We start from the raw sequence: 26,899 nt of genomic DNA on the forward strand, positions 1-26,899 counted from the left end.
AGCCCGGTACCAAGATAAGTAGTGAAAAGCAATGAAACCCGGCACCCAGATAAGTAATGAAAAGGCAATGAAACCCGTTACCAAGATAAGTAATGAAAAAGCAATGAAACCCGGTACCAAGATAAGTAGTGTAAAGGCAATGAAACCCGGTACCAAGATAAGTAGTGAAAAGGCAATGAAACCCGGTACCAAGATAATTAGTGAAAAGGCAATGAAACCCGGTACCAAAATAAGTAGTGTAAAGGCAATGAAACCCGGTACCAAGATAAGTAGTGAAAAGGCAATGAAACCTGGTACCAAGATAAGTAGTGAAAAGGCAATGAAACCCAGTACCAAGATAAGTAGTGAAAAGGCAATGAAGCCCGGTACCAAGATAAGTAGTGTAAAGGCAATGAAACCCGGTACCAAGATAAATAGTGAAAAGGCAATGAAACCCGGTACCAAGATAAGTAGTGAAAAGGCAATGAAACCCGGTACCAAGATAAGTAGTGAAAAGGCAATGAAACCCGGTACCAAGATAAGTAGTGTAAAGGCAATGAAACCGGGTACCAAGATAAGTAGTGTAAAGGCAATGAAACCCGGTACCAAGATAAGTAGTGAAAAGGCAATGAAACCTGGTACCAAGATAAGTAGTGAAAAGGCAATGAAACCCAGTACCAAGATAAGTAGTGAAAAGGCAATGAAACCCGGTACCAAGATAAGTAGTGTAAAGGCAATGAAACCCGGTACCAAGATAAGTAGTGAAAAGGCAATGAAACCTGGTACCAAGATAAGTAGTGAAAAGGCAATGAAACCCGGTACCAAGATAAGTAGTGTAAAGGCAATGAAACCCGGTACCAAGATAAGTAGTGAAAAGGCAATGAAACCTGGCACCAAGATAATTAGTGAAAAGGCAATGAAACCCGGTACCAAAATAAGTAGTGTAAAGGCAATGAAACCCAATACCAAGATAAGTAGTGAAAAGACAATGAAACCTGGTACCAAGATAAGTAGTGTAAAGGCAATGAAACCTGGTACCAAGATAAGTAGTGAAAAGGCAATGAAACCCAGTACCAAGATAAGTAGTGTAAAGGCAATGAAACCCGGTACCAAGATAAGTAGTGTAAAGGCAATGAAACCCGGTACCAAGATAAGTAGTGAAAAGGCAATGAAACCCGGTACCAAGATAAGTAGTGAAAAGGCAATGAAACCCGGTACCAAGATAAGTGGTGAAAAGGCAATGAAACCCGGTACCAAGATAAGTAGTGTAAAGGCAATGAAACCCGGTACCAAGATAAGTAGTGAAAAGGCAATGAAACCCGGTACCAAGATAAGTAGTGTAAAGGCAATGAAACCCGGTACCAAGATAAGTAGTGAAAAGGCAATGAAACCCGGTACCAAGATAAGTAGTGAAAAGGCAATGAAACCCAGTACCAAGATAAGTAGTGAAAAGGCAATGAAACCCGGTACCAAGATAAGTAGTGAAAAGGCAATGAAACCCGGTACCAAGATAAGTAGTGAAATGCAATGAAACCCGGTACCAAGATAAGTAGTGAAAAGGCAATGAAACCCGGTACCAAGATAAGTAGTGAAAAGACAATGAAACCCGGTACCAAGATAAGTAGTGAAAAGGCAATGAAACCTGGTACCAAGATAAGTAGTGAAAAGGCAATGAAACCCGGTACCAAGATAAGTAGTGAAAAGGCAATGAAACCCGGTACCAAGATAAGTAGTGAAAAGGCAATGAAACCCGGCAACAAGATAAGTAGTGAAACGACAATGAAACCTGTTACCCAGATAAGTAGTGAAAAGGCAATGAAACCCAGTACCAAGATAAGTAGTGAAAAGGCAATGAAACCTGGTACCAAGATAAGTAGTGAAAAGGCAATGAAACCCGGTACCAAGATAAGTAGTGAAAAGGTTATGAAACCCGGTACCAAGATAAGTAGTGAAAAGGCAATGAAACCCGGTAACCAGAAAAGTAGTGAAAAGGTAATGAAACCTGGTACCAAGATAAGTAGTGGAAAGGCAATGAAACCCGATACCAAGATAAGTAGTGAAAAGGCAATGAAACCTGGTACCAAGATAAGTAGTGGAAAGGCAATGAAACCCGGTACCAAGATAAGTAGTGTAAAGGAAATGAAACCCAGTACCAAGATAAGTAATGAAAAGGCAATGAAACCTGCTACCAAGATAATTAGTGAAAAGGCAATGAAACCCAGTACCACGATAAGTAGTGAAAAGGCATTGAAACCCAGTGCCAAGATAAATAGTTTTCCATCCTTAAGAGGAAACAACACTTTCCTTAAGGAAGCCCAAACCAAAAAAAAAAAAGTAAAACTACTTTACAAGAATGATCTTGGCATGCAAAGTGCTGAAATAGACTGTTGCCATAAACTCGAATGCAAGATCTGTGTTAAAGATCACTTTGCCTTCTGATTAAAAACAAGAAAACAGGATTCAAGCTGGTACTGCTTGTTTAAACACAGTTTATTAAGTTAAAGAAAAGATGAATGCTTTCACCCTTGTCAGATCTAAGTTATACACTTAAGTAACAATTAATATATACTTTTCTATTGTCCATATAAAAAGTCATGTAAATTACAAGAAATGGAGGAGTTTGACAGTTATCCAACCTTGAAAAAGAATTGTGCTGGTAAGAGCAGAGGTGTAATTAGGACCTGGCAACTGTGTGTGAGTCTAGGAAGTATTTGAAAAAAGAGAATAAAGCTAATATATTTATTTTATACTTGTGGAAACAAGTCAAGAACACTACTCCTGTTTAAGCATGTATATAAAGTGGTTCATGATTACATTAATCTCTGTCTTCTCATTTGAGTAGGTTCATACACATTTTAGTTATTTTATTTTCCTCATATTTTAAATGTCGTATTTAATGTTGTAACAGTACCAAAGGCCGGTTCCTTTGCTTTCTTAAAGTGTAGCTGCTAAGATGCTTTGGCCTCAGCAGAAATGTCAGCACTGTTGTAGCCGTAACACCTCTATTGAAGAGCCTGATAACCACAAATGAACGGACTAATGTAAATTTTATACCTTCCAGGGTGGGGGTCATGCATGGATTTACTGCTGATGAAACACAAAACTTATTGCAGGGATTGATTTCAAACATCACAAAACTGAGTTGAAACTGGTTTTATGAACTGTAATTCCAGAGGTGAATTAGGTTCAGACAAAATAAAGAAGGGACCTAATAGTGTGGAAAAATGGTGTTTATTGTGTTGTTTTCCTTAAAGTCTTTAGAAATGTTAAGCTATATTTATTGGCTTATAGCAGTCTTTTCCTCTGTACCTGCTTAGCATACTTTCTCCTGTAAACAGACCCAAGCCTGTTTGGTCCCACCATACTTTGACAATTTGAAGTTGAGAGTTTTCTGGTGGGGCGTTTATTCAGGTAGATGTAAGGTGGTTTGTGTCTCAACCTTGACATGTCTGCATATGCTTGCTAAGAGAAAGGGAGTTGTTCACTCATCACTCACATCAGTCTAGGTCAGCCTTCACGCTAGCACCATATAGCAACTGTATTTTGTATCCCAAGATGTGGAGCTACATGGTATTGCCTTCCTCAGTCAGCAGCTCACATCCTGCTGGGCACAGGCTACAAAGGTATTTCTCTCCCTATAACTCCAGAAACCTTGTGGCTGGTATGAACAAGTGAGTCACCACATAGGTCTTCTGCCCTCTCTCTTAATGTGTTTCTGTTCCTACATACTTGCCTGAAGGGGCTACCATTTCCAGCTTTGGAATGTCAAGCCTATGTCTCCAGGGTCTATAGCTTTACTTATACAAAAGCAGTTAGGTGAAGGACACCACTGGGATGTGTGAATCAGCATAGGTTACTCACTTTTTGCCTCTTTCACCTGGTTGTTCCAATATCCAAGCCAATAATTGGGTCATGGCCAATGCTTCCTCCCTCAGTGCCCCAGAGCCAGGTACTATTAATATACTTAACATCAGGAAATGTGCAAAATCTGGTTGAAGTACAGTTAGTGCAGATTAGTTTATTTCTGCTTGTGTGCTTTCTTTTCTTCTTTTTTCCACTTTGCTTAGCTTGTGTTTTATTTAGACTGAATCATAAAAAAATGACTAGTTATAGTCACACCACAGGGGTTGTGCAGTGTTCCCTTCCTTGGTGAGCTGTGATTTCCAGGTGTTTGGCTGGCTTTCAGGTTTTATAACTCCTGACCTGGTATATAGCAGAGAATGGTGCTTGGAAGGTGCACTGCATTATGTATGTAGTACAACCATAATACCTGCTAGGAAGTGAATGAAGCTCTCCTGTCAGTGTTAGTCCATGGCTTCAGTTAGATCTTATCCTTTTAACAGCCTGTGTAGTATGTACTTAAACACCACGAATGATGATCGTTTACTACTCAGTTCTGCTTTGTGATATTTGAAACTGCTAAACTAAAGAAAAAATGTCAAATAAAGTTTTGTATATTCTACTTGTATCATCATATTTATAAATACAGGCATTTCCTCTTACCACCTACAGAAAACATCTATATTCCCCTCATCATTTCTGTTATGATAATGTGACATAGGGAAATACTGCCAGCCCAGCTATCTGGAATTTTGTAAATAATTCTATGTCATTTGTGAATACTGATATGAGTCATCCAGAAGTGTGTTTAAAGGTGTAAAGTACTGAGCTAAAATGTAACCACAGCATGCCCTGCTGGCTTAGAATAGAACTGTATATAAATTATTGTAATTGTGTAAATGTTTATCTTTTAACAGTAGAAACTAGAACATAGAGGGCTAACTTGCAAAACTTCAAGAAAACAAGTTGAAATTAAATGTTTTTACGATTGTGCTATAAAAGTTATCTCTCAGTTTCAGCTCAGTAGCAGACACAATATCTAGATCTAGATGTTTTTGTATTGTCTTGGAAGAGAAGTAATTACTAGGTTTGAGATGTAGAAGTGTTTTATTGTTTTATCACTTCCAGGATCTGCAAACATCTGAGAGATAAGTATTTTCAGAAGAAGATGTCAAATACTAAACTGGGGGTTTAGCTTGGGAACTAAAGTCAGGTGAAAAAAAGTGATGTCATCCAAGCTAACCCAGCAATAATATTTGATATTAATTTAAGAACTCTCTCAGGGAGAGACTGTGCATTTTGTATCTGTCTTTTGACCTAACAAGAGCATCCACTCATCACCACCTTCTGCACTTGCCTTGCTGTAAGTAAGTTTTAGGGCATAGTAACTCTTTTAGATTCAGATAGAAATATAGTAAAGTATAGCTTAGATGTTTTATTTTTTTTTATTTGAGACTGTCCTGCACTGTTGTTTTAAATATTTCATGTGATTTTGAACTCTGATGCAACTGATTATTTACTGAATATTGTCTTGTTCTTTTACTGTCTGTTTATTATTAAATATATTTAAACCTGTCTTTGTGGCTGATATCTGTGAGACATATTTCAGCTCTTAAAGTACTTGCATATCTATTTGGTGGCACTGTGCAGGCCACTCCTAAATAGCCTTGCTTTTGGTTAGACTACCATTTGGATAATAGTATCATTACACAGTAGGATTTGACACCCTTTATTAAGGGCCTTAAGTAGCTGATAAAAGAGTTGGCTGGTGGCAGTCGGAACTCTGGACAGAAGGGGGCATAGCTAATAAACCTGTGCCAGCCTTTCCCAGGTGTGTGTGTGTTTCTGTATCAGTCAAATCTCAAAGTGTGTGTGTGTGTGTGTGTCAGCTGCTTGGGCAGGGACACAAAGCACTGGTTGGACAGAGAGGGTCCTGGAGGTTTTGGCTTGGCCACTCAGCTGAGATCTCGACCCTATAGCTGTGCCAGTGGTGAGTCTTATTGGGGATCTGGAGAAAGAAGGAGAAACTAGCCTCAGACTGACTGTGATCTCTGTGTGCTCTTAAGGGAAATTGCACTTTACTGTGTGTGTACTTGTCATCCTCCTAGTGTGTGCATTCCCCACTGTTGCCAGTGGTGAGGATTGAGGCTCCTTGATTACTGGCCCAGTGCAAGGGTGTCACAGATTAATGTTTTCTGTTGGGCACCTAGAAGAACTCACTTCCTACACTTTGGGCATCATCTCATGTGCAGCACTGTGTGGACACCTACACAGCTCCTTGATTCATAAGAAAGAATTTGAGGAGGATTTGCTGTTGTGGTTATGTTTTTAAACCTTCTAAATTGTAGGTGATCTGCAGAAAGTTGTTTCAACTTATTCTGTTACTTTTGTTTTCCAGTTTAATTTCTGTTTTCATTATGATCAGCTTGAGTTTAACCATTACCACAATAGTCAATTGAAAATCATAACCAATGAAAAATAAAACTCCACGACTGTTGAAACAGCTCCAGTAATTTATTAAAATAAAACAGTCAACCAGGATAAGCACTTTTGTCTCAACAATGAGACTTCATTAGATAAATGAAAAATGTAACTTCCCCCATTTATACACAAATTTCCTGTTTGCCAATTAAGTAATTAAAAAAATGTTTTTGTTCTTTTAAAAAAGACATTACATATTAAAATCTTAAATAAAGCTGCCCTAGGTATTATACCGCATTTTATGTCACTGTGGCAGCTTTTTCTTTTAATAGGGGTTTAACAGGCACATATTCATTTAGACCAGGAAACAAAGTAGCATTCAGCCTAAGCTGCCAAATAAACTCTCTTTTCAACAATAGTACCTTCCAGTTGCCACTCCTAGGATTTTTTCTTGACCACCTCAAGAATACCTAAACTATACCCACTATAATTGGGACAGTGCATGGAGTGTTTGTACAGAGCACTTGTCTCTTTTGTCATCCTAATATCATAGAAATGTTCATAAATCCTACATTTAAGTGCTCTCTCAGTTTTTCCTATGCAAAATATAGGGCACCCCCACATTTTGCCAAATACACCAATTTATTAGTCCTACAATTATCCCTCCTAAAGTAAATTTTACTCAGTTCATTTTGCAATGTCAAATTGTCCATTTTTACTATAAATGAACATTGATTACACATACCACAAGGGGTAGTCCTCCTGTGTCTGTCATCTTGGTTGTTATATAGCCCTCTTTCCAGGAGTTCCTTAAAGTTTCTCACTGTTCTATATGAAAGTGTGGGCCTATTTTATCTTAATAACTTACTGGAGCTGTTTCAGTGGTTGTGGAGTTTTATTTTTCATTGGTGTTGAGTTTAACCATTGACATAGTCATGTGGTAAAAGGAACACTTTGAGAAACTCCTGAATCTAGTGAATATGCCCTCCTCTAATGATACAGTAGCAGAAGCTGATGATGGGATTGGATCCATTTATGTGTATGACATCATCACATCACTATATGATTAAATACTAATGCTGCAGTGTTGTGAGTAACATCAGGTTGTGTAAAAGGCTGAGACAGTGCCTCTAAACTTGCAAATGAAGATAGTAGTCCTAATTTTCAAAAAGATGTGTCATAGTTATACAAGGTTCAAGCTTATCAGTTTTACAGGAAAAGCCTATGCCAGAGTGCAGGAAAGCAGATTCCATCTAGGAGAAGGTCCTTTGATTCAGTATAAGAAGCACATTCCATCCTGGTGATGAGAAAGTTGAATGGGTAATGCAGATTCCATCTTGGCCATGGAACAGTGGGAGGAGCAATGCAGATTCCATCTTGGCCATGGGACAGTGTCAGGAGCAATGCAGATTCCATCTTGGCTATGGGATAGTGGGAGGAGCAATGCAGATAGCATCCTGGCTATGCAACAGTAGGAGGAGTAATGAGGATTCCATCTTGGCCATGGGATAGTGGGAGGAGCAATGTAGATACCATTTTGGCCATGGGACAGTAGGAGGAGTAATGAGGATTGCATCCTTGCCACGGAATATGTAGATTGACTTTTTGTCCTTGCATGGATGTTGAACAAGTGATGAAAGTCTGTCAGTACTCTGTCTACTTGTGTTTTGCTGACCTTGAGAAGGGATATGATTGTATACCCTGAAGTGCCATGGGGTTATACTACAGTGCTATGGGGTCCCAGGGCTGTTACTGCTGTTGTTGTCCATTGTTTCGCTGCATGTAAGGAGGAAGCATTGTGTTAGCTTTATTGTTGTTAAGTTCACTGTGTGTAATCTGGTAGAAGAACTCTGCCAGCAGTGAGTCTTGTTTAACCATCTGTTTGACTTTTTAATGGGGAAGGTCCTGTTAAGGTCTGGACAGGATCCAGCCTAGGGATGTGATGGCTACATTTTATTGTCTGCAGATGATGTTTTCCTCTTAGACTCAGGTGTCAGTCTCTACTGTGGAATGGAATAATGTACTGTTGAATGTGAAAGAGCTAGGGTGAAAATCAGTACCTATAAGTAGATGTCACATGGTTCTATCCAGGAGAGTAGTGGACTCTTATCTGCAATGAAGTGGTAAGTGAGTGACCACTTTACATGTAAGAGAAGAGTACCACAGGGCTTGCCCACTAGTGAAGGTAGACTGGATTGGAAGACTGAGTAGAACATGAGTAGAGTGGGGAAAGTACTACAGGTGTACTACAGGTGTTGTATCAGACTATGGTGGTGAGTCACAGGACAAAGCTCTCTATTTACTTATCAAACAACAAAACCACCAGCTCAACCAACAGAAAAAAATGAGGTTGAAGAATGAAGAACCAAGTTGAACAGTTCAAGTATAAATGCTCCAAACAAAATAGCGTAATCACTTTTATTAAACGCTTTCGTCGAGTGACTGTCATCTGTCATCTTGTGTTCATGACTTTTGGGTAGTGGTGAAAAGGATGAGTATACCACTACAAGTGGCACAAACAGGTAGCCTTGCTGGGGAGATGGACACACTCTCCAAGAGAAAGGAGGATGCATCTACAAGTGGCACAATCAGGTAGCTTTTCTGGGTAGAGGGGCACACTTTCCTTGACAGAGAGTTAGATACCACCACAAGTGGCACAAACAGGTAGCCTTGCTGGGTAGAGGGGCACACTCTCCATGAGAGAGTCAGATACTGCTACAAGTGGCACAAATGGGCATCCTTGCTGGGGAGATGGACACACTCTCCATGAGAGAGTCGGATACTGCTACAAGTGGCACAAATGGGTAGCCTTGCTGGGGAGATGGACACACTCTCCATGAGAGAGTCAGATACTGCCACAAGTGACAAAATGGGTAGCCTTGCTGGGGAGATGGAAACACTCTCCATGAGAGAGTCGGATACTGCTACAAGTGGCACAAATGGGTAGCCTTGCTGGGGAGATGGACATACTCTCCATCAGAGAGTTGGATACTGCTACAAGTGACACAAATGGGTAGCTTTGCTGGATAGATGGGCACACTCTCAATGAGAGAGTCGGATACTGTTACAAGTGGCGCAAATAGGTAGCTTTGCTGGGTAGAGGGGCACACTCTCCATGGGACAGTCGTCAGTCTAGTGGGATCTGAGAATGCAGACTTTGCTCCTTTGATTTGACAGGAATCAGCTGAAGTGGTCTATGTACTTAGTGAGGATACACTCCGTGGGTCTCCTTTGAGAGATATACCTAGTACAGCCGACTTTGAAGAGGTCCCACAGCAGACATAGAACTTTTGACAATAATTGTATCTGTCTGCTTGTCATAAAATGCGTGTATTTGCCATAGAATGAGCTGAAAAACATTACTATAGATAGAGAACCATGATCAGCCATGCTCTGCTTCTTACCAGCATCAGGACCAGAGGTTTACAAAATGGCCGTATGGATGGATGGATGGATGGATGATCAGCTTGAAAATAGGGAGGCCATTCAAGGAACTGTAGTGCAAAAGAGTGAGTCTAAGGGCCTCATTCTTCCAAACTCTATACATAAAGAAAACATAAACTTACAGTAAATGAATCATAAAATGCCATTTCATTGATAAGCTTTGCACAACCAAGAAACTGCTGTCTGCTAGTAATAATCAAATATTTTATTTTACTAATAAAACATCTCCACCACCTGGCTATATAAAGTCTGAATATTCCACATTTTCATACAATTTCCATTTAATTTATTCTTGCATCAATAAATAATCTAACAAAATCTACACTTCTTAAGTTTATGGTGAAAAAGCTTTCCTCTGTGCTGTACTCATCTTCTGCAGAAACTGATGTAATGTAAGAAACATTTTTCTATTATTGAAAGATTAAATTATGATAAAACAAATAGCAAAACCACGTTTTCATCCATCCTTACGTTGGCAGATCTGATACTTGGAAGACCCTGGTTTTAAAGTGCTGCAGATAGTCAAAGAGTGGAATTAAAGGGACAGTCAGAATATTAGTGGTTATAGAGCATTGCAAAAAAAAAAAAAAAAAAAAAAACATTACAGACCGATTATAGAGGGGGCTACAAGATGTTGGTTGTCTACCTTTTTGGAGTTAATCTGCATTTGGTAAACTCTCTTTGAAAATGGTCCTTTTCTGCTCTCCTTTTCCCTCTTTCCACATGTGCCACTATCACATCAAGTCCTCAGATGGCACTGTCATTCCTTCCTGCTCCTTACATCGAAAGATGGTAACTGAATGGAGAATTGCAACTGTCATTCCTCTGCACAAGGGTAGGCCATTTCCAGACATGTGTAGCTACAGACCTAAAAGTCTGACTAGTTTCATATGTAAAGCCATGGAAAGAATTATCATGGAAATGATAAAATGACATATGAAGCCATCAGTATAAATCCATATATCATCCACTGGATAGCCAGAGGGCTCAAAGATATGACCCAGGAAGTTCATCAAGACTTGGTGCTGGGTCATATCTTTGAGCCCTCTGTCTATCCAGTGGATGATATATGGATTTATACTGATGGCTTCATATGTCATTTTATCATTTCCATGATAATTCTTTCCATGGCTTTACATATGAAACTAGTCAGACTTTTTGGCATCTACTTCTCTGATGTGAGCACCAACATCAAGTGCCTCAGGCTGACCTGGTTTGCAAATGATTGAAAAGTAGGTGCAGTCAGAATCCAGCAAAGATACAAAATGTCCTCCGAGAAGGCCTGGCCCAGCGTAATAACTGGAGCCAGAGCCAAGATCAAAAACCAATGTCCAGAGATACATAGCTGCATCCTTTTGGAAGACAGTGACCCCTACAAACTACAACATTGATAATACACTCCTAAGAGTAGACATAGAATGCACGTAGACAGGAACCTGGCCTTTGACTGTTGTGTGTCTGTGGTAGTAAGCAAATCGTTCTTCCTTGCACAACTTATAAGTAAGAGTACTGCATCTGGGTCCGAGGACATTCACAGGTCCATAGGGGTTTACTAGGCTAAGGCCACAAGGGCATTGTTACGCCTAGCCATGATCCCAAATCTCTGACAAATTCTGGTACCCTTGATAAGTGTAAGCAGGTACTTGGGAGATGAAACATTTACAAGCAGGGGCCTGGGAGATGAACCATTTACAGGTTGCCTGTTTCCATTAGTGATATAGACCAAACCAGGGATGAATTTCCTGTTCCCCATCCAATTGTCCAAATTATAATTCAATTGGACTAGGAAGGAGTTCTGCTTTAAATGGATGGGGAGTCTGTTTCAGAGACAGTGTCATCTCTGGGATACTTGCCTGTCTCTCCAGCAGATCTTATTTATATCACAGGCAAGGTTTAAGTCTTTAGAATCGGTAATTCTGCCGCTGTTTGTTATATGGATATGAAGGAGGTCCATCAGAGTAGGGTTTGTCAATGCCCTCTATACCAGGCATAGATATCTCCTCAACAGCCTGTATGAGACAGAATACAGGAACAGGACCTTAAGGTGGTCTGTGGACATTCCATTTGTTGGATATATCTGGTTAGGTAGTTACCAAAGGAGGCATTGTACTCAGTGATACATCTCGTGAATGCCAAATACAGTGAAACAATGACTTCCTTGAACTTAGATGCCATACCTTTATTTATAAGTTCTGTAACATAGAATGATTTCCTCGCTACTGCAGACACTTGATAGTCAAGGGTTAGATTACTGTTTATGTGTGTCCCTAAGTCCCTGATTACTGGGGTGTGTTGTCAATATGATAGTTACTAGGGGTGGATGACTTGCCGAAGGATACTATTATGCATTTCTTGCTATTTAGTTTTAGTACATGATTGTCACACCCAGAGAACATTTGTGTCGGTATTTTATTCAATGACAGCTCCAAATTTGCAATCATCTGCAAATTTAGTCAGCCAGAGATCACTGATATTGGCCTTGACTTCAGAGAAGTAAATGCCAAAAGGAGAGGTCCAAAGACCAATCCTTGAGACACTCCACTTATGACTGGCCTGTTTGTAGAAGTGGACTTCCCAATTCTAACTTTCTGGGTCCTGTCTGTGAGCCAGTTGGCTATCCACTGTATAAGCCATGGGTTTGTATCCAACCTCTTGAGTTTTTCAACAATGCCTGAGTTGGGTATTATGTCAAATGGCTTGGCCAAGTCAAGGTAGGCAGTGTGAACATTTTGCCCTCATCCATTGCTATGGTGATCTTCTCCACCAGGTTGAGTAGGCATGACCTGCTCTTGATGAAACAAAACTGGGTTGGGGCCAGTGTCTGGAGGTTTACTATATCTCTACTGATCATTTGCATGATAATTCTTTGCATGGCTGTACATGTAAGACTAGTGAGACTTGTGGGTCTGTAGTTTCCAGGGTCTGTAGATGGCCCAGCTTTGTGCAGATGGATGATTGTTGCTTTGCTCCATTCATGAAGCACAAAGCCTATTTAGAGGCTACAGTTAAATAGCAATTTCCAGAAGGCCTGATAGGTCATGTTTTATGCTATTTAGAAGGCATCCTGGGATATTGTCTGGGCCCAATGATGCAGTGTTCTTGGCCTTAGAGAGAGAGCATTAAGGACCTGTTCCCTAGTGATAACAAGGGGAGTTATATTTGATAGTATTTCCTGAGGGAAGGTTGAGGGGGAGAGAGGGCCAAAGTTGGAGCTGAATTTGTCAGCCAGTAGGTTTGCTATATGTTCTAGCTCAGTATAGGTGGCTCTATTTACAATGAGCTCTGGACACACTTGTGTATTGCCTTTGAGGTTGCAGACATAGCTAAAGAAAGTCTTGTGGTTATCCTTGGCCTGGGAGGCCAGACTTACCTCAGATTTGGCTTTGGTCGACTTTATTTGTCCCCTGAGTTGTTTGCTTAGTTTGATGAGAGTGCTTTTGTCCAGCTGGGTGCTGCATCTCCTACATTTTGCCATGATTTTCTTCCTCCTGTTATACAGCCTATTGATTTTGTGACTCCACCAGGGGGGCTTGTTTTTTGAGTTAGTTTTGTACTTTTTCCTGGTGGGTACAACCACCTATATGCAGCTATTACCAGGCTTGTATAGGGTTTCTGTGAACAGTTCTGCATAGGCAGTAGTGTTCTCAGGTTATATGGAGGCTTAACATTTTGCGAGGTTATCAATTAACAGCAGGAAGTTAGCCTTAGAGTAGTTCCTGAATATTCCTGGGTTGGCTGGGGGTCCATGTTTTATGTTTACTTCAAAGGAGACCATTTTGTGGTCTGACCATACCAGGGAAGATATTACACTAGGGGGTGTGCAGCACTCTCCCATACCAGTGAGGACCAGATCTAGTATCGTAGCACCCCTGGTTTAGGGAGCTTGTGTTTACAAAATCCAGAGATCTCTGTGCCTGTACATTTGGTGTCATATAGGATTTCCAGTTAATAGTGGGGTAATTAAAGTCACCCATGACTATGGTATTGGGTTGGATGGTAAGTGTTTCAATAAGATTAAATAAATGGTATAGGTTTCTTGAGTCATAGAGGTGGGCTTATAGCTTGCAAGGACGTGGTATTCAGTTTTGCCTATGGTGATGTGAATATGGAGCAGCTCAAGTGTATTTTCCTGTTTGATCAAACTTGAGGTATATTTATTTTTGGTGTAAACTGAGACACCTCCACCTTTAGTCCCTGCCTGTGTAGTAGCTGGTGTAAATGTGTGGAAGGCATTATAAGCCTGCACTGTTGGTGTGCTCTCCACAGCTTTAAACCATGTCTCAGTGACCACACAGACGTCAGCATTCTCTAGGGTGAAGAGAGCTTCTAGGGAGTGGAGTTTTTTGTTTAGACTCCTAGCATTGAGCAGTAACACCTTTAGACTTTCTTGGTTTTGATTTGCTTTGTCGGAAGTACTTTCATTTTGGCATTGTCTAAAAAAGGCACTATGGGGGAAGACGACATTTTAGCTAATATTCGAAAGCTTAGAGGTGAGAAGTGCATATCGTTCCTGGCAAAGCAGTGGGTATATTGACCACATCCTTCCATGCTGACAAATATTGCACCCCCTTAGTATGACACCAGAAACTAACCCAATTATTAAAGTCAGTCATCTTTTGTTTGTATTGTAGCATCATTTATTTATTTGACATTTGTTGACCGGGTTAGTCCATCTGAGCTAGTGCCCCTTTTCAGCAGAGACCCAGGGAGAAAAACTCCACAGTAAAAAATTATACAAGTATAAAAAGTCAAAGTGCAAATTTGGAAGTATAAAAAAAGAAAAAAAAAATCACAATTCACAATTCTCACAGCTCCACTTTACAAAGTATAAAATTAAAAGGACAAGTTGTACAGAAGATAAAATCATAGTACAAAAATCATATTCACTGTAAAGAATAGGCTAGGGTATAATAATACAAAGTAGTTTCAAAAGAGATAAAGGAAAAGCTAGGGCAGATGAACAGATGCAGTACAAGAGGAAAAATCTACAAGTGAGGGATTCAAAGAAAAGGTGGAGTATGGAAGAGCAGATGGCCCAGGCAAAGGCAGATAAGATGCAGAAGGAGAGTTATAAAAGGTTAGTGATTATAGACATGTACGTTAGTTTTATAAACAGTAGTGTGAGGGGAAGAGATAGGTAGGGAGGGAGTAGGGAAAACAGTATCAGATTACTAGGGGCTATAAACTAGAAGGGAAGGGAGAGCAGTAAAAGAATTCTCTATAAGGCACAATTCCAAATTAGTATTATAGATCAGACTCTTTGTCTTGATAAACAGGCAGAGGTGATCTGCTCCAAACTTCAAGTCAACAGCAGTAAATCCATAAATATCATATGTGTTTATCTTCCCCCAGGAAATAACATCAACTCACTCGAATGCATCCTCAGTTCACTCTCTACCCATCTCCCTCAAGAAACACTAGTCCTAGGCGATTTCAACATTGATTGGAATTCATGTAATAGTCAAACCCCACCTCCCATATAAACCTACATGGCTTTACCCAACTCATTAATAGTCCTACCAGAACCAATAAAACCAACAACAATGAAACCACCTTAGACTAGATTCTTACTAATACTCCTCAACTAACCTACGAAGCAGGTATCCTCCCAGAAGACCTAAGCGACCACTCACTTACTTATGTTATCAGGCATAAAACCGGCCTAATCTTACCTACCACATACAGAACACTACGTTCAAAAAAAAACAATTCAACTCTGACCATTTTCTAGCTGAATTAATACAATGTAATTGGTCCCCACTAAAATTTCTCCCACTTAATGAAGCAGTAGAATAATTCAATTCCACTTTCCTATCTATCCTGGATCACCATGCCCCTAGTCGAACTATTAGAACCAAAGCTAAACCAGATCCCTGGCTAACCAACAACACTAGGCAGAAAATCAATCTAAGAAACAAATCTTGGGCTAAATGGCGTTCCACTAAGAATCCAACTGACCACCAAAACTTCAGAGAGCTTAGAAACAGTACAAAAAAAGCCATCCTGACAGACAAAAAGAACTACTACCTTCAATTACAACAAACCTCCAAAAAGGAGCCTAAAAAGTTCTGGGCCAGTATTAATAATCTCCTATCCTCAGGCCAGTCTATCACACCTAACCCTCAAGACTCTAACCCAGATAATCCCACACAAATAGCCAATGACTTCAATTCATTCTTCACTAATACTATCCAAACTCTTGCTGGTCAACTACCTCCTGACCCCTCTAAGCTGCTCTTACCTGCTTTAAATGCATCTCCTTCCTTTCATTTCCAACCTGTATCTACCTCCTTCATCTTATCACTGCTCATAAAACTAAGACCAACCACCCACTCTGCAGACAAACTTCCTGCAGAATTCTTACAAACTAAGACCTACCACCCCCTCTGCAGACAAACTTCCTGCCGAATTCTTACAAATAGGAGCCAATGCTATTTCCTATCCCATTTCTATACTGATAAATAGATCCATAAATGAAGGAATTTTCCCCTCTATCTGGAAGATATCTCACATCATCCCACTACACAAAGGAGGTCAGTCTAATGACCTCTCTAACTTTCGTCCCATAGCACTTCTATCACCTATAGCTAAAATCATGGAAAAATGTATCCACAAGCAACTTCTTAACCACCTTCTACATGACAACCTACTTGCTGTCAGCATGGTTTCAGACCCTCCTACAGCACTACCACTGCACTACTCTCCTTTACCAACTCGATCGACTATAACTGCAATAATAATTACCTATCATCAGCAGTCTTCATTGACTTATCTAAAGCATTCGACATGGTTAACCATAAACTTCTTCTACACATACTAAAATCTCTCTCACTTGATTCTCTGTCCTTAACTTGGTTTACATCTTACCTAGAAAACCGTCAGCAAGCAGTTCTCTGGAAAAATGTATTATCTAATCTCCTTCCTATTTCTTTAGGTGTACCTCAAGGGTCTATCCTAGGCCCCCTTCTATTTTCTATCTTTATTAATGACCTCCAATCAGCTGTCTAACACTACCTGCATACAAAATGCACATGATTCTACTATAATCTGCACTGCTAATTCACTAAATGAACTCCAGTCACTCACACAAAAAGCTTTTACCACTGTTGAACAATGGTTCTGCGACCGTTGCCTATTTTTTAACGCCAAGAAAACCAAACTGCTATTGTTCTCACCTTCCTGTAAAACTGCCCCACTCAGTTTAACTCTTACTTCCGTTGACAACACCCTTATTTCTCCAGACTCAACTACTAAACTATTAGGAATAACTATTGACAATAATCTCAGCTTTGACTCCCACATCAACAACACTATTAAATTAGTTAATAAAAAAATCGGATCCCTTTACAGAATCAAGTCCTTCCTTACACCTGAAGCAAGGACCACCTTAGCCAGATCTCACCTTATCTCTACTCTTCTATATGCTTCCCCCATCTACACTAATCTCTCCAAAAACAACCTCAAGAAACTAGCAACATTTTACCATAACATTGCTAGATTTGCTTCAGGATCCCCATTTAGAACTCACCATTGTCTGAACTTAAAACAACTAAGTTGGCTTGAACTTCCGAACTAACTCATTCTTCAACAGTTCTTAATAGCTCACAAGATCTTATACCATCCAGCTAAAATACCTATACTCTCTAACCTCATTTCACCATACAACAACCTGAAACATCTACACTCTTCCAACAAACTACTGATTCATATAACCAAACCCTCTAACTCTGCAGGTGACTGTCTCTTTTAAAATGTGGAACAATCTACCCTCTGATATCACATCTTTATCCTCTCTCCCACTTTTTAAAAGAGAGTTGAAAATTCATCTCAACAAACACTGGCTTTGCTCCTGCACCAACCCAGCTTAACTCTTCCACTTCCTCTCAATCTATTCTTCTTTCTTAATTCTTACTATCTCTGCTCCTTTACCCTTGTAAAGTCTACCTGATATAACAACTTTATAGATATATGTTATCCCTCGTATACCGTATAACTATAGCAAAAAAAAAAAAAAAACCCTTTATTTAAGATATTCTGTTCATTATATTCTTTGATTTTTGCTCCGATTGTATTTGTGTACTTAGTGTAATCACAACCTCTTTCTCTACCTGTTTGTATTGTATTGCCTATCTTTATTTAAACTTATCATAACCATTGGAGCTTTTCTCCCCGGGCCTCTACTGAAAATGGACATATATCCAGCTAGACTAGCCCGGCCAACAAATGTAAAATAAAATAAAATAAAATAAATAAAATAAAATAAAATAAATAGTGTAAAGGAAATTCTGTTACTGGAAAGAGTCAATAGAGGGGTGTAAAGGACACCAGAAGAGTATAGTGAGGTAAACAGGAAGTAATATTGTAGAGGTAGGAGAATTAACCAAGAGGAACGTAAGGGAAGGAAATGACTAAAGGAGGAGAGAGGGAGGGATGACACGTAGGTGGGATGGTTACAATGACATCGCCAGGAGCTGTATAGGTGATTTCTGAGAGTTGTCTTGAATTTATGTACATGAGTAATATTTCTGAGGTCCAAGAGAAGCGTTTTCCAAGAAAGAGCAGGAAGATAGCTACGGTATATAAGTTTTGTCCAAGAGATTTTTTTTAGGTTTAATGATCTGTAAGAGGCATTGGTCAGCACTTCTGAGGGATAGTGATGGGTTATACAGGGAGACTAAAGAGGACAGGCTAGAGCAGGAAGAGGGCCTATTTAGGATAGTGTGGATTAAGAGAAGTTGAGAATATGAGTTGGTTTGGAAATTCTAGCCAGCTAAGGGTTTGGAGAGAAAGACAGTGATGTGGTTTTGATGGCATGTTGGGTGAAAATCTGGCAACTTTGTTGTATGTAGTTTCAAGTTTGGATAGAAGAGAGGACTGTAAATTAGTGAGAATTTGAGAGCAGTACAAGAGATTAGGAAGAAGATAAGTGTGGGCAAGAGAGATTCTAGAGTTAGGAGTGAGGTACTTTTGGTTTCTATAAAGAAGACCAAGCTTTTGATGGGTTTTCTTTAAACAGTTATGAACATGCAGATCAAATTTAAGTTGTCATCAATTATAATCATCAATGGAGAAGGTAAAATGCTGCTCAACACTAGGCTCATATCAGCCTGGGACACATATTCAGAGACCTCCATGATGTCTGTGTCCATATAGACTATGGAGGTATGTCTCACGTTGTTTACACCCACATGGACTATGACTGAGTTATACTGGTACTTGTGGTCCAGTGACCTGAGTGCTTGCATGATGTGGTGGATCCTAGCCCCTGATAAGCAACTGACCATGACTTTCTCCTTACTCAGCCTGGTGAAAAGGACATTAGTGTGTCTCATGATGGAGGCTCTAATGATCAGAATCTTGGATTGTGTGGTGGCTTGTCTTATATGCTTAGAAATAGAGGCTCCAGGAGATGTGACTGTATGTGTTGATGTGGGTGTTTTGAAACACTGCATTTGGAGCTGCTGAGGGTATTTGTTATGTGTACTTCATCTAGGAGGTCTTTAGTGTTTAGGAAGGTTACATTCAAGTGTCTCAGCATATGTGGGTCTATATGTCTGCTTTGAATTGTGAGTGTGACGGGTGCAGCATGTGTACCACTGGCAACCTTATTGACATTAGCAGTACTTTTATGTTAGAGCTTTGCCTCCAGTGACATTGTGTAAATACATCTCTGACATACCATATCAGTTTGTTTGAGAATTAACTGGTTGTCAGTAAACATGAGGTAACTTCCACATTGCCTCAGGAGGCCCATATCCACCAAGCTGGTAATGGAAATGGTGGGAAAGTTCATATCCATGGCAACAGACCCTTTTTGTTGATTAGACAATTAGAGTGAGAATATAAAGCAATGTCAGGAGTATCTGGTTAGCAACACTGGGGACAATGCTTGTCATTCCAGACTAGTTGTCCAGTGTGCAGCTAAGTATTGGGGACATTTCAATTGTGCTTTTGGAGGAAGAATGTCACTCAATGTATCTTGAGTCTGTACAGAGCACTGTCAAACACTTGAGGGGAAACTAATAAGCAGACCGCAAAGATTTAAGGATGAAGTGTTAAAGGAGATATTCTGAAGTTAGAAGCAAATCAAGCAGTAATTACTGAAAACAAAGAATTAGCTTGTCAAGAATGATGAAAAGAGGGGAGTCACTTGAATGGCTACTGCCTGGCTACTACTAGTGCTGCTCTCACCACAGCTTCTCTCTGCTGGGATACAATGCTCCTTTGCTTCTTCTCTCACCAGAAGCTAAACATTGGCACCAATCTCAAGATAAGAAGGAGGCCACAGCCTGTTTGATGATCCACAGTCTTGTCCCAGATGATTTAAGGGTCTTTAGGCTTGTTGTAGCCTTTTTCCTGATAGATGCCTTGAATAGCAACCAGACCAATCAGGAATGCCAAGCACAAATACTCACTGTCCAACCTGAAATCGTCAGGAATCAATGCACTCTGCTCCTTCTGTCACCAGGAGCAGACTACAAGCACAGATTTCAAGCTCTCACCTATGAAGCAATTATTAGGCTTTCTGGTGATCAGCAGTCTCCAGGAAATCATGTTTCTATGCTCCTTCTCTCACCATGAGAAAATAAAAGCACTAATCCTAAGATGACTACTGAGAGGCAGAATGTGGGCTGTCGAGTAAATGGTGGGCTTGGAGTAGATGTTGCAGATTTTAAATGTAAGATGGAAAATTGGGTTAATATCTCAAGAGCTGCAGTGTGCACTAAGCAGTTAGATATGAAAGAGTGAGTAACTTAAGCTTTAGCTGTCTAAGTGGTGAGCCACTAATTTTACAAGAGCAAACTAAATTGAACGGAGGTGGGCACTTTGTATTCTGGTTCTATGGAATACAGTGGGATGGCCAATAAATTTAAGTAGTTGAAGGGGCTGATTTCATAGAATGATAATGTTGTGCTTACTCACACCAGCCAGTGAAAGGGGAGAGGGAAATATATAGGTAGCCCAATTGACATAAGGTGCAGGCAACTAGAAAGATAGTTGAGTTCTGGGTGACTCACAAGAGGAACATCTGTGGATTTTCCAGTTGCTAGATATGCCTGGTTAGGTACATACCAAATGGGGCATTGTACTTAATGACAGGTCTGATGAATGCCGAATACAGTGGAGCAATGACTTCCTTGGACTTAGATGCCATACCTTTGTTTTATAAGTTGTGCAACATAGAATGATTTCCTCACCACTGTAGACAAGTGATGGTCAAAAAACTAGATTACTGTCTGTGTCCCTAAGCCCCTGACTACTGGGTCAACTCTAAGGGGTGTGTTGTCATTTTGATAGTTACAAGTAGTGGATGATTTCCCTAAGGATACTATTATGTATTTCTTGACATTTAGTTTACAAACCTATAAAGTCCTGTCTCTGTACTTGGTCTCCTACAGCCTGCAAAAAGATGATCTATGCCTGGTGAACAAACCATTCTCTGATCCCACTCTGATGGATGCACACCTGGAAAACAAATAGAATTACCTGATCTAGGGACCCAAACCTTGTCTTCAACATAAATGGAAAATGTTGGACAGACAGATGTGTCTCAGAGGCATCGTATCTGGAACAGGCTTCCCATCTATGTGAATCAGAGTTCTTCTATATCTCAATTCTAGCATAACATAGACCAGTGGATGAGGAATAGGAACTTTACCCCTGATCTGGTACCTATAAATGCTTGACCACTCATTCCCAAGCCTACATCTAACCTTTAAAATTACCTTAAGGTATCAACACTTGTCAGATACATTTGGGCAGCATGGCTGGGCTTCCTGCATGTGCCTATTGGCCTCATGCAGAGATATGCAAACTCTGTTAAGTCCTCCGCTAACAGTGAATTGGCATGCATATCCCTTTGTAAAGGAGTCTTCATGTACATTGTGCTCTGTTCTTCCCTCTGTGCCTACCGTCCATAGTCTATACCACGACAGTTGGGCATGACAGGTATACAGCACTGTGCTGTGCTCCCTCAGGCATATACCATGTGTGTGGATTACACATACCACGTGTGTGAATTACACATACCATGTGTGTGGATTACACATACCACGTGTCTGAATTACACATACCACGTGTGTGGATTACACATAGCACATGTGTGAATTACACATACCATGTGTGTGGATTACATTTCTGAGGTACATTACCAGGCAGATCTCCTGGATTATATATTTTTATATCCACTTCCAGAGAGTTAGTATGCAAAGCCCTGAATTTTACAGATTTTTGTCTGTAAGTGTTCTTATGAAAAATGTCACCCATTATTTATATCTTGCTAATAAGGACAGAGTAGTGTGGTACTTGTGTTAATGAGTCAGTTTGGTGCCAGTGTCTTTGAGTCACATTTAGAATACAATTCAGTGGGCAGACCTCTTGGACCTCGGCACACTCAGTACAGATTAGAGAAGCGTATGATCAGTATGTCAGTACAGATTAGAGAAGCGTATGATCAGTATGTCAGTACAGATTAGAGAAGCGTATGATCAGTATGTCAGTACAGATTAGAGAAGCGTATGATCAGTATGTCAGTACAGATTAGAGAAGCATATGATCAGTATGTCAGTACAGATTAGAGAAGCATATGATCAGTATGGGAGTGCTGACAGCCTGTGCTGACCCATAGCAACACAGCACAATGCTTAAAAGGTTTGGTAGACCAGCACTGCTTTGTTGTGTAATGTGTCACATGATACCAGAATATGTCTCCATGGCAATAACATTATCATTTAACTTCTTGAGTAGAGCTGTCTAGTGGTCATTGCTTCCTCAGGTGCTGTGACCTGCAAGGCTCCTGCATGGCTCGCTATGGAAAAGAAGATACAGAAATTTCTCTGCGCACCTACGGTCTTGATGTGATTTCCCCCTGTGCAAGGCTGATACCTGGCATGAGTTTACTTGGATGGTGTGTGATGCCACTGGCATGTCTTATAGTGGGGGACAGTGGCATGACTTATTGTGGGGGACAGTGGCATGACTTATTGTGGGGACTTTCTTTTACAAAAGCCAAGGATTAAGAGATTAAAATGTCAGGATGTCACAGTAGAAACAAATAAAAAGAAACAAACTAGCGAACCACAGAAAAACTGCCAACTCTCAGTCCAATATAAGCCAGGCAACAACCAAATTCGCAGCTTTTGGTTGTTGCCTGGCTTATATTGGACTGAGAGTTGGCACTTTTTCTGTGGTTCGCTAGGATGTCACAGTAGCTGAGAGTGGTTTCCCTAAAAGCAAGGGGCATATTGTATACGTGGCTCTCCACTTTTACCTTCCATTTTATGTGCACCACATGTGTGTATAAGTGTGTTAAATGTATTCATAGGTAAATACTAGGTCAGCTTCCTTGTGGTTCATTTTAAGCTTTGCCAATTTCCCTTTTAAAGGTGCTAATCAAACCATGTAGGTTTTGATTACAAGGTAAATACCTTAACTGTTATAGCAAACACCAGCCCTAGTGTTTCTTTTACTCATGCTTGTACAAGTCGGGTTGTGGTGAAGACTGTGAGGGGGGTGCTGTTCATCTCAGAGTGAGACAGTTGATGCCTCTGGCACTAGCAATGTGTCACTAGTAGTCACCAGGTATGCATCTCAGCAGGAGAATGGAGGTCACCTTGCCAAAGGTGACTTGGATGTATTCATAATCATCTCTATGGCCACTTTTCAGGGGGCATAGGATTGTGAAGCATCATCTGGTGTGATTTACTGAGTGAAGCAACTAGCATGTCGAAATCATCAGACCATCAGAGATGCGACCTATCTATGACATAGCCAAGGAGGTGACTGACAGCTGTCTGTCATCCTCTGGGCTGGACTGTGATATGGCCATGACCCTTTTCTATCCTCGTGCAAGTGTTCAAATCTGTTACGTCATTTTCTGCACCTTGTTTCATTGTTTAATGTCCCTATCAGCAACTATCCATCTGTGCCAGTCAAGGTCGCTACATTATCATCCCCACCTGTTTTGTGTGTTCTATTCCGTGTCTGTTTGTATTTCGGTCCTTGTTTACTTTACTTTTCCTCTTACCCCTTTAACCATTACCCCTCTAACCATTCTTCACTACCTTCCTCCCCGATCTTATTTATATACTGACAATGGGGCTTTCAGCCCACACAAAAACATTCCCTTCTTCCCTCCCATCTGACGCACTTTGTGGTTAGTCTTGTGGGTTGTCCACTGCTTGCTATGTTCCCCTTCCAACTTCATCTCCATTTCAGTGATGAACTGGGTTGGTACTTTGCTGAGTTGACCCTTTGTAGGTTATATGGAGAAGCATCTATGCAGTGCTTGATTACACATGTGGACACGTGAACTTTGCTGTGCTTTTCTGCCTTTTCAGTGAGGTTCCTGACACTGGTCATTCACCTGTCTATTAGCACCTGTCTGTACTTACCTATGTACCGCACTGTGTTGGGCCATCTCACAGAGGGACATTTACAGTTATTGGCATTTAGTTTTAACAATGATACATCACAACAACTGTATATATAAATCTGGACTTAGGTGAAATGGTGCTGTAGGCCACGTTTTAGTCCCCACACATGCCCTGCAGTGCTCCCCGCATCCACCATCTTAGGCTCCCCGTACTCGCACGTTACCATTTTCTTCTTTTTCACATGTTGCTGTTCTCTTTGGCTTTTTCAAGAAGCTATCGATTTTTTTTTTTTGCTCTGGAGTGCATTTAAAAGTCTTTTTTTCTTTTTACACAACATTTTCACCCAATGATGGCATGAACAAAAATTATAATTAAGGGAAGAAATTGAATGTTGCTCAACTTTAGTTTTCCTTGCATCCTTTCAGCAAACCTTTCTTGATCAAGGCCGTGCAGTAATAACCATTTAGGAAATAATTAAGCTAGGGCCCAAGAAGCCATGGGGTTTAGATGTTCTGGGGTGCATTTTAGGAGATTTTCCCAACCTTTCAATCCAATGGAGGTCTAAACAAAAATCGTGAGTAAAGAAAGAATTCTAGTGTTATTCTTTTTCCTTTCAAGGAAGATATTAGTTGTGCCAGAGGCTTAATGTTCAACATTTACAAAACAGTAGTTCACATTCAATGAACAAGCCAATTGTTGTGAAGATACACAGGTCTTATCTGGGCATGCACCCCCCCCCCCCCAAAAAAAAAAAAAGTCAGTCACTGCCTGTGCATCCCTCTGGTGTTAGATTGGGATGAAAGCAGAGGTTCAAATTGCCACAGTCATGCATTTATGTATATATGTATAAATATAGATACAGTAAATTCTCAGTTAACTGGAACTCAAACCACCAGCACTCTCAAGCAACCGGCAAAAAAAATCGAAGAAATACAGTACAATTTTTATGTGTTGCACTTTCTGTCCCCCCCCCCCCCCCGCAGAAACATGCCTTATGTTTTTACAGTTTTACTGTTTTAAAAAGGAAGATAGGAGTAAATTTCCTCTCTCCCAAACCTGAGAACAAATCAAACCAAACAAATAGTATAGGGTGCAGTATTACTCAGGCCTGTTTTTAATAGTAACTCTCAAGCAACCAGAAACTACAGTTGTCCGGCATCTACCAATCCCCATGGGTGCCAGTTAACAGAGTTTAGTGTATAGATATCAATATATATGGTTCTAGTTTAAAAAGGCATTGGAGCACAATGTCGACTTTCTAAAGACTGAGACCAGAAACTCGAATGCTCCTTAAGTAGATGGATCACAATATAGAAATGTGGAAGATTAAAACTATTCTCCACACCTCTGATACAATGCCAGGTTCAAGGCTGAGCTTAAACAAATTTTGTAATGATTTGCTGAGATTGTGTTTCATACTAACTAGAAAAAGGACAGGTGCATTGTCTAACACATAGAACTAGGAGGTTGTCTAACCTGTAGAACTAGTGTTCCTGGTTGTCTAACCCATACAGCTAGTGTACCTGGTTGTCTAGCCCATAGAACTAGTGCTTGTGGCTGTCTAATCTGTAGAACTAGTGTTCCTGGTTGTCTAACCCATACAACTAGTGTTCCTGGTTGTCTAACTCATAAGACTAGTGTTCCTGGTTGTCTAACCCATAGGACTAGTGCTCCTGGTTGTCTAACCCATAGGACTAGTGCTCTGGGTAGTCTAACACGTACATCTAGTGTTCCTGGTCATGTTCCTGTCTGTGGAAAGTGGCCTTAGGACCTGATCCTAGGTGATATCTGTGAGGTGGGCAGACACGATGGCCTATGAGAAAGGACGTAAGGTCTGAGCTACATTTATTTGCTACATCCTTAGGGGCTCAGTAGGTGTTATTGCATTACTTTATAGTTTTATGGGTTCATATTAGGCTGTTGTTCAAGCAGACCATTTGTATCCCATCTACATGACCCCACAATGAATTACCAAGATATGAAGTAATATCAAATCCCCAACTGGTTAAATTAGTTTGGTATTTGTTATATTCACTTTTCATAAGGACTTGAAGGGCCAGACTGGGGGGTGTGGTTATGATTGCCCACACAGTCATCTCGGTTGCATTTAAAACTTGTCAGGGAACTACTATGCTCAATATTCAGGGCGAGTCTATTCCATAAAACAAGTATTGTATCTCTGACAGATACCTGTCATGCCAGCAGGTGCTATTTACATTGCAGTGGAAGTTCAGATCCATAGCATGGGTGTCTACAGTGTTGTTAGGTTTGTGGATTTGAAGGAAGGTGCATAGGACCAGATCCTTTAAGAATTTCTAGACTAAGCAGAGGTCCCATCTCAAAAGTTCATAGGTCATGGAACATACTAGGAGCACTTTAAGGTGGTGAGGGCAACTCAAGGTGGACATGTCCTTGGTTGTCTTAGTAAGGAAATGCTGCTGTCCCAAGGGCTGGGTCATGTGACTAGATACATACATACCAAAGGGGGCATTATATTGCATAATTGGCCTGATAAGGGAGGAGTAGATGGGGATGATGACTTTTTTGGATCTACAAGTTATATCCCTGTTAATTTGTTTGACTATAGAAAAAGTATTTTTAACAACAGTGGTATCTTGGTGGTAAAAGGTTAATGAAAGTGTTCAATTCATGACAGAGTTCATTCTGGGGATGGGGGTGGTGTTACCTATGTTTACCAAACAACACAGCACTGCATTTCCTAGCATTCAGTTTGAGACCATGGTCTAAGCAGCACTTGTTAGCACATGTTAGGCCCTCCTGGAGAATCTGGGGTGGTCATTTGAGGTTTATGTCAGCTCAAAGTTTACTTTGACCAAGTC

The sequence above is a fragment of the Protopterus annectens genome, chromosome 10.part0 (assembly GCF_019279795.1).
Source record: "Protopterus annectens isolate FY-2018-M chromosome 10.part0, PAN1.0, whole genome shotgun sequence".
NCBI classification, from domain to species: Eukaryota; Metazoa; Chordata; order Ceratodontiformes; family Protopteridae; genus Protopterus; species Protopterus annectens.